Genomic DNA, 11,261 nt, shown 5'->3' with positions numbered 1-11,261 from the left:
AGTGAGCTCCTTTTTAAAACCCAGGTGCCCTGATTAGCCTGCCTTAATTGATTCTAGCAGCTTCTTGATTGGCTGCAGGTGTTCTTATCAGCCTGTCTTAATTGTCTCCAGAAGGTTCCTGATTGTTCTGGAACCTTCCCTGTTACCTTACTCAGGGAAAAGGGACCTACTTAGCCTGGGGCTAATATATCTGCCTTCTATTACCCTCCTATAGCCATCCGGCCCGACCCGGTCACATCAGCTCTGCATCAATTCAGCCATGGCCTGTGTACTAAAGGCAAAATAGAATCCAGCAGTTGCTAGGTAACAGTATTTTGCTCTGGAGGGGGCAAGTTTAATCAACTAGTGTTGGTTCAGATGATGTAATGCTTCTGATCCAGTATGTGCTAGAGAATTTGTAGAGGAGCTCTCCGTCCGTCTCCAACAGTCTGTCTCTGTAGCTGAGACCACGACAGCTATCATGCTCACCAAACTGAGTTAAGCTCTGTTAATAAAGCAGGCATCTCTCATTTGCTTCTCAACTCCAAACAGAACAAGTAGGAAATCATGAAGCTGCTTAAGATGCTACTAACTGCAAGTTGATGCTTGTTCTTGCATCCATTTTGCGGTTAATGACTTGTGTTTTGAAGCCAAGAATGGTAAAGCTATTGTCATGGAAATTCTCCAAGAGTTAAATGGAAATCAAGATAATGGAAATGAAAGCACCAATGACAGTAGAAACTCAGGGTCAAATACTCCCTTAGCAATTGCCAGCAATGCTGTCAACATCACTTAGCATTTTAGAAATTCATAATGAAATTGACAAGATCCAACTAATGCCAATTAGAAATGTGTTGAGAATCTGTCAGGAACTGACCTGAAGAAAAGGCAGATGAAAGTATTGAACTCAAATGGCATTAATCTAATGGAAGTGGAGCACTTTGCAAGACAAATTTTACGATTTATGACGTGATTGGAATAACAGAGACTTGGTGGGATAACTCACATGACTGGAGTACTGTCATGGATGGTTATAAACTGTTCAGGAAGGACAGGCAGGGCAGAAAAGGTGGGGGAGTAGCACTGTATGTGAGGGAGCAGTATGACTGCTCAGAGCTCCGGTATGAAACTGCAGAAAAACCTGAGTGTCTCTGGATTAAGTTTAGAAGCATGAGCAACAAGGGTGATGTAGTGGTGGGAGTCTGCTATAGACCACTGGACCAGGGGGATGAGGTGGATGAGGCTTTCTTCTGGCAACTCGCAGAAGCTACTACATCACACGCCCTGGTTCTCATGGGCGACTTTAATCATCCTGATATCTGCTGGGAGAGCAATACAGCGGTGCACAGACAATCCAGGAAGTTTTTGGAAAATGTAGGGGACAATTTCCTGGTGCAAGTGCTAGAGGAGCCAACTAGGGGGGGAGCTTTTCTTGACCTGCTGCTCACAAACTGGGAAGAATTAGTGGGGGAAGCAAAAGTGGATGGGAATCTGGGAGGCAGTGACCATGAGTTGGTTGAGTTCAGGATCCTGACACAGGGAAGAAAGGTAAGCAGCAGAATACGGACCCTGGACTTCAGGAAAGCAGACTTCGACTCCCTCAGGGAACTGATGGGTAGGATCCCCTGGGGGAATAACATGAAGGGGAAAGGAGTCCAGGAGAGCTGGCTGTATTTCAAGGAATCCCTATTGAGGTTACAGGGACAAACCATCCCGATGTGTCGAAAGAATAGTAAATATGGCAGGCAACCAGCTTGGCTTAACAGTGAAATCCCTGAGGATCTTAAACATAAAAAAGAAGCTTACAAGAAGTGGAAGATTGGACAAATGACCAGGGAAGAGTATAAAAATATTGCTCGGGCATGTAGGAATGAAATCAGGAGGGCCAAATCACACCTGGAGCTGCAGCTAGCAAGAGATGTCAAGAGTACCAAGAAGGGTTTCTTCAGGTATGCTGGCAACAAGAAGAAAGCCAAGGAAAGTGTGGGCCCCTTACTGAATGAGGGAGGCAACCTAGTGACAGAGGATGTGGAAAAAGCTAATGTACTCAATGCTTTTTTTGCCTCTGTCTTCACTAACAAGGTCAGCTCCCAGACTGCTGCGCTGGGCAACACAGCATGGGGAGTAGGTGGCCAGCCCTCTGTGGAGAAAGAGGTGGTTAGGGGCTATTTAGAAAAGCTGGACATGCACAAGTCCATGGGGCCAGATGCGTTGCATCCGAGAGTGCTAAAGGAGTTGGAGGCTGTGATTGCAGAGCCATTGGCCATTATCTTTGAAAACTCGTGGCAAACGGGGGAAGTCCCGGACGATTGGAAAAAAGCTAATGTTAGTGCCCATCTTTAAAAAAGGGAAGAAGGAGGATCCTGGGAACTACAGGCGAGTCAGCCTCACCTCAGTCCCTGGAAAAATCATAGAGCAGGTTCTCAAGGAATCAATCCTGAAGCACTTACATGAGAGGAAAGAGATCAGGAACAGTCAGCATGGATTCACCAAGGGAAGGTCATGCCTGAAGAATCTAATCGCCTTCTATGATGAAATTACTGGTTCTGTGGATGAAGGGAAAGCAGTGGATGTATTGTTTCTTGACTTTAGCAAAGTTTTTGACACGGTCACCCACAGTATTCTTGTCAGCAACTTAAAGAAGTATGGGCTGGATGAATGCACTATAAGGTGGGTAGAAAGTTGGCTAGATTGTCGGGCTCAACGGGTAGTGATCAATGGCTCCATGTCTAGTTGGCAGCCGGTATCAAGTGGAGTGCCCCCAAGGGTCGGTCCTGGTGCCAGTATTGTTCAATATCTTCATAAATGATCTGGAGGATGGTGTGGATTGCACTCTCAGCAAATTTGCGGATGATACTAAACTAGGAGGAATGGTAGATATGCTGGAGGGCAGGGATAGGATACAGAGGGACCTAAACAAATTGGAGGATTGGGCCAAAAGAAATCTGATGAGGTTCAACAAGGATAAGTGCAGGGTCCTGCACTTAGGACGGAAGAATCCAATGCGCCGCTACAGACTAGGGACCGAATAGCTAGTCAGCAGTTCTGCGGAAAAGGACCTAGGGGTGACAGCGGACGAGAAGCTGGATATGAGTCAACAGTGTGCCCTTGTTGCCAAGAAGGCCAATGGCATTTTGGGATGTATAAGTAGGGGCATAGCCAGCAGATCGAGGGACGTGATCGTCCCCCTCTATGCGACATTGGTGAGGCCTCATTTGGAGTACTGTGTCCAGTTTTGGGCCCCGCACTACAAGAAGGATGTGGATAAATTGGAGAGAGTCCAGCGAAGGGCAACAAAAATGATTAGGGGTCTGGAACACATGACTTATGAGGAGAGGCTGAGGGAACTGGGATTGTTTAGTCTGCAGAAGAGAAGAATGAGGGGGGATTTGATAGCTGCTTTCAACTACCTGAGAGGTGGTTCCAAAGAGGATGGTTCTAGACTATTCTCAATGGTAGAAGAGGACAGGACAAGGAGTAATGGTCTCAAGTTGCAGTGGGGGAGGTTTAGGTTGGATAGTAGAAAAACTTTTTCTCTAGGAGGGTGGTGAAACACTGGAATGTGTTACCTAGGGAGATGGTAGAATCTCCTTCCTTAGAGGTTTTTAAGGTCAGGCTTGACAAAGCTATGGCTGGGATGATTTATTTGGGGATTGGTCCTGCTTTGAGCAGGGGGTTGGACTAGATGACCTCCTGAGGTCCCTTCCAACCCTGATATTCTATGATTCTATACATTAATGAGCATCAAATACAGTGAGTGTGGCTGTTTTATTTCTTTAAATAATATTTCTATGCTGAAATAACAGTGCACTACAGAATGCTTATTGCATACTATATTTTATTCAACACTCCAAGAACACCATGTTCCAAAACTAAAGTGAATTATTTATATAATCATCTTTAAATATTGAATATTTGCTTCAGCTTGTTCGGTGAAGTAAATATCAACAAGCATGTTTCATAGCTGATACCTTAAACATATTAAAGGTCACAATGAAAATTACTATTCTGAGTCCATCAAATCTGTTGTCACAAGATTTTTGACTCAAAATCTAAAATCTACCTATGGATAAATATGGAATCATAGAATCAGGGTTGGAAGGGACCTCATGAGGTCATCTAGTCCAACCCCCTGCTCAAAGCAGGACCAATCCCCAATTTAATCATCCCAGCCAGGGCTTTGTCAAGCCTGACCTTAAAAACTTCTAAGGAAGGAGATTCTACCACCTCCCTAGGTAACGCATTCCAGTGTTTCACCACCCTCCTAGTGAAAAAGTTTTTCCTAATATCCAACCTAAACCTCCCCCACTGCAACTTGAGACCATTACTCCTTGTCCTGTCCTTGTCTACCACTGAGAATAGTCTAGAACCATCCTCTTTGGAACCACCTCTCAGGTAGTTGAAAGCAGCTATCAAATCCCCCCTCATTCTTCTCTTCTGCAGACTAAACAATCCCAGTTCCCTCAGCCTCGCCTCATAAGTCATGTGTTCCAGACCCCTAATCATTTTTGTTGCCCTTCGCTGGACTCTCTCCAATTTATCCACATCCTTCTTGTAGTGTGGGGCCCAAAACTGGACACAGTACTCCAGATGAGGCCTCACCAATGTCGCATAGAGGGGGACGATCACGTCCCTCGATCTGCTGGCTATGCCCCTACTTATACATCCCAAAATGCCATTGGCATTCTTGGCAACAAGGGCACACTGCTGACTCATATACAGCTTCTCGTCCACTGTCACTCCTAGGTCCTTTTCCGCAGAACTGCTGCCTAGCCATTTGGTCCCTAGTCTGTAGCTGTGCATTGGGTTCTTCCGTCCTAAGTGCAGGACCCTGCACTTATCCTTGTTGAACCTCATCAGATTTCTTTTGGCCCAATCCTCCAATTTGTTTAGGTCCCTCTGTATCCTATCCCTGCCCTCTAGCGTATCTACACTCCTCCCAGTTTAGTATCATCTGCAAATTTGCTGAGAGTGCAATCCACACCATCCTCCAGATCATTTATGAAGATACTGAACAAAACTGGCACCAGGACTGACCCTTGGGGCACTCCACTTGACACCGGCTGCCAACTAGACATGGTGCCATGGATCACTACCCGTTGAGCCCGACAATCTAGCCAACTTTCTACCCACCTTATAGTGCATTCATCCAGCCCATTCTTCTTTAACTTGCTGACAAGAATACTGTGGGAGACCATGTCAAAAGCTTTGCTAAAGTCAAGAAACAATACATCCACTGCTTTCCCTTCATCCACAGAACCAGTAATCTCATCATAGAAGGCGATTAGATTCTTCAGGCATGACCTTCCCTTGGTGAATCCATGCTGACTGGTCCTGATCACTTTCCTCTCATGCAAGTGCTTCAGGATTGATTCTTTGAGGACCTGCTCCATGATTTTTCCAGGGACTGAGGTGAGGCTGACTGGCCTGTAGTTCCCAGGATCCTCCTTCTTCCCTTTTTTAAAGATTGGCACTACATTAACCTTTTTCCAGTCATCCGGGACTTCCCCCGTTCACCATGAGTTTTCAAAGATAATGGCCAATGGCTCTGCAATCACAGCTGCCAATTCCTTTAGCACTCTCAGATGCAACTCGTCTGGCCCCATGGACTTGTGCACGTCCAGCTTTTCTAAATAGTCCCTAACCACCTCTTTCTCCACAGAGGGCTGGCCATCTATTCCCCATGTTGTGATGCCCAGCGCAGCAGTCTGGGAGCTGACCTTGTTAGTGAAGACAGAGGCAAAAAAAGCATTGAGTACATTAGTTTTTTCCACATCCTCTGTCACTAGGTTGCCTCCCTCGTTCATTAAGGGGCCCACACTTTCCTTGGCTTGGGATTGCTTGAGAATAAGGGCATTCTCAGGATATAGAGCTGTTAACCACCCAAACTGTGAAAAATGCTTCAGCTGCTATCTCTCTGCAGAACATGTGTGGTTTTATTACACCAGATTCTGCTGCCCACGTGCTGAGTAACACATTACCTCACAAATAGTGCCCTTGACTTAAGTTGGCTTGTTTGTGGCGTGAGAGTGGCAGAATCAGTCCCCTACTAACCGTGGGCCCAAACATAGATCTATAGACTAAGGCCAGAAGAGACCATTATGATATTCTACTCCAACTTACCTCTGCATAACACATGCCAAAGAACCTCACCCAGTAACTTCGAGCATCAAGCCCATAACCTGTTTGAGCTATAGCATCTCTCTTAAGACAACTTTCAGTGTTGATTTAAAAACTACAAAAAGCTGGAGAATCCACCATATCCCTAGTTAAGTTGTGGAATGCTGCATAGCATGTAGTCAACGTGGGGAGGAATGCCATGAGTCAAAGACAGGAATCTGGCAGGAGAACTGGAGTGTGTGAACACAGCTGAGTTTGGCAGATTATTCTTTATGAATAATGAAAGGGTTGACTGCAGACAAGTCTGTGGTGGACAGAACAACTTGGGGAACACTGTAAACGCCTTCTGTGATGGGAGGCTGGTTGAGATTTGATGGTCCTCATTTAAACAGACGGGTGCCAGCCAGCTGGGTTCAAAACTCTGGGGGCTTGTTAAATGGATGTGAGGGGCAGAGGGTTTGATGTTAAAGAATCTGAAATGCTTACAGTTAGAATGACAGAAAGACAATGTTCTGCAAAAGATCAACTGTAAGACTAAAAGTTAGTATTATCTAAAGTGACTACAGAAAAAGGCAGTGAGTGTGGGGAAAGAACTTAGAAGACATGCTAAAGGATGCTCCATACAGGCAAAACAGAAAGCTGGTGGGAGGCTCATCACAATGAGACTGTCTGCATCAATGGGAACAAGCTACACAAGATAGACGAATGAAGGAAAAGGTTCTCCTTTAGACACAGTCTGGGCACACCTAACCTGTAGTACAGGGGTGGGCAAACTTTTTGGCCCGAAGGCCACATCAGGGTTGCGAAACTGTATGGAGGGCAGGTAGGGAAGGTTGTGCCTCCCCAAACAGCCTGGTCTCCACCCCCCTATCCGCCCCCTCCCACTTCCCACCCCCTGACTGCCCCCCCTCAGAGCCCCTGACCCATCCAACCCCTCCTGCTCCTTGTCCCCTGACCACCCCCTCCTGGGACCCCCTACCCCCTATCCAACGCCCCCTGTAACCCTTTACCCAACCCCCCTCCCACTCCTTGTCCCCTGACCGCCCCCACCCGGGACCCCCCATCCCTAACCACCACCCCAGGACCGCCCCCCGCTCCCTGTCCCCTAACTGCCCTCCCCCAAACTGCCGCTCCATCCAACTGGCCCCTGCTCCCTGTCCCCTGACTGCCCCCCAGAACCCCCTGCCCCTTATCCAATCCCCCCACTCCCTGCCCCGTTACCATGCTGCTCAGAGCAGCAGGAGCTTGCAGCCCCGCCGCATGGCCAGAGCCAGCCATGCCGCCGTGCTGCCCGGCAGGAGTGGAGGGCCAGAGAGCTGGCAGCGCAGCGCGCTGAGGCTGTGGGAGGCAGGGGGGCAGCAGGGGAGAGGCCAGTTCAGGGGCTGGGCAGGACGGTCCCACGGCCTGTAGTTTGCCCACCTCTGCTGTAGTAGCTGAAGAAATATCAAGGTGGGTTAAATTCAGTTCTGAGCTGTCCAACTTTCAGTACTGTTCTGCCCTGGGAAAAAGCACCAGTGGTCAACAGGGCATCCTGTCCTTTAAAGTTGGGACCTTCCTGTCCTAAGGGAAAAGCACACATACCCAGGGAGTCAATAAGAATGGCAGCGCTGTACCCAGGAAGCAGGTGGCTTCCCCCCCCCCAACAAGATAAGCTCTTGTCTCATCTCTAAGGAATGCCTCCTTTTGTTTTGTCTTTGGAGCTTCAGCAAGCTGATTTGCGGTCTCTTCCCATGCTATATAGAAGTGCTGCATGTTCAACCCAGGTGTATTTATACCATTCAGGCAGGTGCACAAGGAGGGATTTGTATAACACTTGGGGAAAAACATTCGTTATCCAGCTGACTCAGCCAAACGTAGTGGGGATTTATGCCAACGTTGAAGGTCTTGCTGCAAGGCATGTGAAAAGGTTTGCAAATTTGCACCCTAGCTAATGTAACTGACCCTGCTTTCATTATCCATCTAATGCTGCTTGGAAGGCAGCTAAGCTCTTGGTTCCCACACTCCCCCAGAGGAGTAATTTTGCCCCAAAAGTTAGAAGTGGGGAACAGAGTCCCCTGCAACACTGCAGAACCATCCCTCCCAACACCCCCAGGGGATTTTAGAACCTCAGTGTGCTTTCTCCCCATTCACCACCAATCCCCCAGCACTTACCTTGGCTTCCCTCTGGCTCCCATCCTACAGCGTTTCAAGTGGCTCCCACCCTGTGCCCAATTGCGTATTTCTGAGAGCAGCTGGTTCATGTTTCCACTATTCCCCCAGCTCCACCTCCCCAGCATCCACCCTCCGTCCCCTCCTGATTCCTCAGTGTGAAACTGCAGCGGGCTCCCCTGCTTTCCACAAACTCCTCCCATGTCTCCTCCCTCTCCCCCCACCTTGAACCTCATTCTCTCCTTCACCCCAGCCCCACAATCTCTCCTCCCACTTTTCACTAGTGCATCTCTCTGTTGTACTGGGGTTATCATCACAATGGTATCAACCTTCCCTCCCAAAGCCTCCAGCCACATCCCTCTCCCAACTCCCTGCCAAACTTCTAATCCCCTGTCTCTTCTCCCTTTCCCCACCCCAACTTGCTTTCTTCATGGCCTGCTCCTCCAGCATGTCCCTTCCCTGCCCCCTCACAGGTGCTCTGGCATCAACTCTGGGTCCTGCTGCTATCCTCCCTCCTGGAGTCCCCTTTCACCCTCCCCCCAAGCCCCTCCGTTCCTCTCTGCCCTCAGGGGTCCCCTGTAATCCCCCCATGCACCACAGACATTCCTCCATCCCTGGCCTCCCCAAACCCCCTATTGACACTCCCATAGCAGCCTCCCCTGCCCTTCCTCATGGGCAGCAGCCTCCCCTGGAATCCAGATGTTGCCCTTCCCCCAGAGAAGCCCATTCCCCTTCTCCCTGCTGTACCAATCATCCAGCTGCCCCCGCCTCCCACCCCAAAGCAGCTCCTGACTCTGCCCTCCCCCACACTGTCCCTTGCTTCCTCCAAGGCTGCTCCTGCCCCTCATTCCCTGCCTGGACCCTCCAGGGCTCTTCTTCCCTCTCCCCCAAACCCATGCAGTCCTCACCATGCTGTGTCCCTATCCCCAGGAGCTCCCCCTTTCCCTTGTACCTTTGCCCCAGGTGCCTCACACCTTAAGCAGTTGGGGGAGGGGAGAAGGGAAGGTGCTGATTTCAGGCCAGGCCTGGCTCCTGCTCCACAGACACTTAGAGCCTGGAGGTGAGGCGGCAGGAGGCCAAGCATGGTGGGGAACTGACTGCAGGTAGGAGTCACAGCTGCAGCAGCCAGACAGAGCAGCCCCCAGAGGCAGAAGGTTTCAACATGGCTTCCCATCTGGGAGTAGTAACAGCTGAGGGTGTAGGGGGCAGCCTGGTGGTGGGGGAAGCAGCCTCAGACCACTCTGACCCGGCCCCTTCACAGCCAACCAAGAACTGAGGGGAGTTACACAATGTCCCTTCCAGCTGAGAGATGACCCCCCCCCCCCCCGAGGATACCAGGTATTCTGCTCCCTGCCTCACGTGCTATGGGTCAGGAAGCTCTCTGGACCCTCCACATTCTGCTCCCCATTGGAGCATCTTTAAACTGGATCGTTGAAAGCCCATCTTCACATAGCCACTCAGGAGACTCATTCAGTCTGTGACTTTGCACTCCATAATGTTTTATGGAAATAGGCTTATGAGTGTAAATATGAGGTGACTGGAATATGCTTCATGGAAAGGGTCTCTTGTAAGGTATCATTACAAAGCTTACGAGCTACTGAGTGTGTTCATCCCATTTGTTTGTGTGTGTTCTTTCTAGATCTGGAGTTAGGAGAATAAGATATAAACTTGTATCACTGATGTAAACATATTAAGTGGAAGCCATTAAGGGTGCTTCAGAATGAATGAGCTGTCAATGGGTTTGTTTAACTGCAAACCTTCCTATGTATGTGTCGGCCAGATCCTGGGTAATGAAGAATGACGTCTTACAGTGACATGTGACCTGAACTGGAATCCATCTTAAACCTGGTACTTTTCCATTTAGAAGGAGGGGTGGGGACCCAGAGAGACAAAAGATTCCCACCTTGTGCCAAAGCTATAAAAGGGGGTGGAGCAGGACAAAGAAGGTCCCAGTCACGAGAAAGGTCCTGCATTTCACCTAAGATGCCTGCTGGAACTAACAAGGACTGTACCAGGGAAAAGGATTGGGCCCAGACTAGGAAGGAGTCTAGTCTGTTCCTAATTGGAACATCTCTGCGGCTGAGATTTACCTGTATTCAGTTTCTTAATGTATTAGGCTTAGACTTGCGTGTTTTGTTTTATTTTGCTTGGTGACTTACTTGAAACCACTTAAATCCTACTTTTTATACTTAATAAAATCACTTTTGTTTATTAGTAAACACAGAGTAAGTGATTAATACCTAGGGGAGCAAATAGCTGTGTGCATCTCTCTCACTGTTATAGAGGGCAGACAATTTATGAGTTTACCCTGTATAGGCTTTATACAGAGTATAATGGTTTTATTTGGGGTTTGGATCCCATTGGGAACTGGGTGTCTGAGTGCTGGAGACAGCTAGTTTTTGGTTAAAGTCTGCAGCTTTGGGGGCATGGATCAGACCTGGGTCTGTGTTGCAGCAGGCTATCACATCTGGCTCAACAAGGCAGGGTTCTGGAGTCTCAAGCTGGCAGGGAAAACGGGCTCAGAGGTAATTTCAGCACAGCAAGTGACAGTCCCAAGGGGGTCTCTGTGACCGAACCCATCACAAAGTCTACATAAGGGTGTAACTGCAAATATGAGACTTGCTTAATTGTAACCCACATTAATGGGGTGACCACTTGCCTGCCTAATGCAATACAGAAACATTTAAAGAGGCTTTGGAAATAAGTTTTGTGAGGAAAAGTTAAGTTATTTCCTCTTTTAAAGAAAGAAATAGGCAGAAATTGTTTGTTTTGTTTTAATTGATCATTGATTGAATGATGTCACATTTCAAACAAAGTGTTTTGTTCAAAAATTTTGTGCCCAACATTAATAGCCCATTCATTTTTTGTTTACAAGGTTTACTCTTAGACTATTTCCTTTGTATACATACACATGTATAGATTTTCATTTCACTAGTAGCAAAATGCCTTGATACACTGCATTTCCTGATAAAGATGCCAAAAATAAGGTTCAAACTTCCTTTGTCCTTCCACTC

The sequence above is a fragment of the Caretta caretta genome, chromosome 5, assembly GCF_965140235.1.
Source record: "Caretta caretta isolate rCarCar2 chromosome 5, rCarCar1.hap1, whole genome shotgun sequence".
In the NCBI taxonomy this organism is placed as follows: Eukaryota; Metazoa; Chordata; order Testudines; family Cheloniidae; genus Caretta; species Caretta caretta.
The sequence above is the reverse complement of the archived record's forward strand: the minus strand, read 5'-3'. Positions refer to the sequence as shown.